Raw genomic sequence first — 1,452 nt, 5'->3', positions numbered from 1 at the left:
AATAATTTTTAAATTTTATAAAATTATTAACAATAATTATGAAAAATGCTTACAATAACAATTTTTAAAATTTTATAAAATTATTTAATTTAATATTGTTATTAAAATTTTAGTTGGCTTCCTTACAAAATGAATAATTATAAATAAAATTTTTTAAAAATTATAACAATATAGTACAAAATAAACGAACGATTTAGTATGGTACAACTAACTTAAATAATTTTATAAATTTTAAAACTTTTTTAGAAAATGTTATGAGTACTATAAAAATTCTTCTAATAAACCGGTTTACATAAATTGACTTACAAATTTTTATAGCACTCATACTATCTCCTAAAGAATTTTTAAATTTTATAAAATTATTTACAATAAGAGAATATATATAACATTATAATCATTATAATAACAAGGTTTAAACCTACTTTGTTATGGAGTACATCTAAGTCTTTTTATAAACTAAGTCTAATTAAGTTAGATAATAAAACTTGGAATATAATGCTATTCATAGCTAATTTTTATTGATGTTAGACCAACTTGGTTGGACATGGTTAACAAAAAGACTTAGATGTGTTGCATTATTCTGTTATTATATTAGGTTAGATAAATATTAACTATTTAAATGAATAATTCGATATTTAGAAGTCAAACATTAGAATAATTTTTGAAAAGTATTTTTCATATCATAAATTCATAATTATATAATTATGAGAAGGATTTATTTTTTAAATCACAATTTTAAATTAATTGACTTCTAATATTATTAGATGGTCCTGTCCCTTGCAACGCTTCTCATGTTTGGAAGAGTATCTCAAAGGCTTTTGGTGCTTGTAAACCCCGGTTAAATTAGTAGATAATTAGTCAATAAATTAATTTTTAATAAGGAAGATTAGAAATGTGAATATTATATTAAATTAGGATAGAGCTCATCGAAACGAGAATTTTGACACCAATTTCGAAGAAAACGGTCCAAGATTGGACCGAACAGACCGAACCGGTTAAACCGGGCCGAACCGGTTAAACCGGGCTGTGGGCCCAATTAGTCCAACAATTAAAAAGAGCCACGGGCTCTTATTCTCTTCATTTCCCTCAACGATGCAGCAGCCTCCCAGGGAAGAGAAGAAGAGAAATTCGTTTACGGTGAATTCAATTTCCCGTAACTTCCTCGTTTGAGCTCCGATCGCCGCACCGTTTGTGGCCACGCGTTCACCGCGTTGAGCTCTACATTTCTACCGGAATAATTTCATAGGTAACTTGATATTCCACTTCAGTCTCTCATTTCCCTCAATTTTTGAGTTTTGAGAAAGGGTGTTGAATTTCTTTGATTTTTGATGTTTTAGGATCCAATTAGCTTGAGAAAAACTTTCACTCTTGCTTATGTGAAGCTTGGGTAAGGTGAGGATACGATAATTATATTTTATTTTCATTAAATTTGAGCTTTGAGTATTAAATTGG

This window comes from Arachis duranensis, chromosome 5 (assembly GCF_000817695.3).
Source record: "Arachis duranensis cultivar V14167 chromosome 5, aradu.V14167.gnm2.J7QH, whole genome shotgun sequence".
In the NCBI taxonomy this organism is placed as follows: Eukaryota; Viridiplantae; Streptophyta; class Magnoliopsida; order Fabales; family Fabaceae; genus Arachis; species Arachis duranensis.
The sequence above is the reverse complement of the archived record's forward strand: the minus strand, read 5'-3'. Positions refer to the sequence as shown.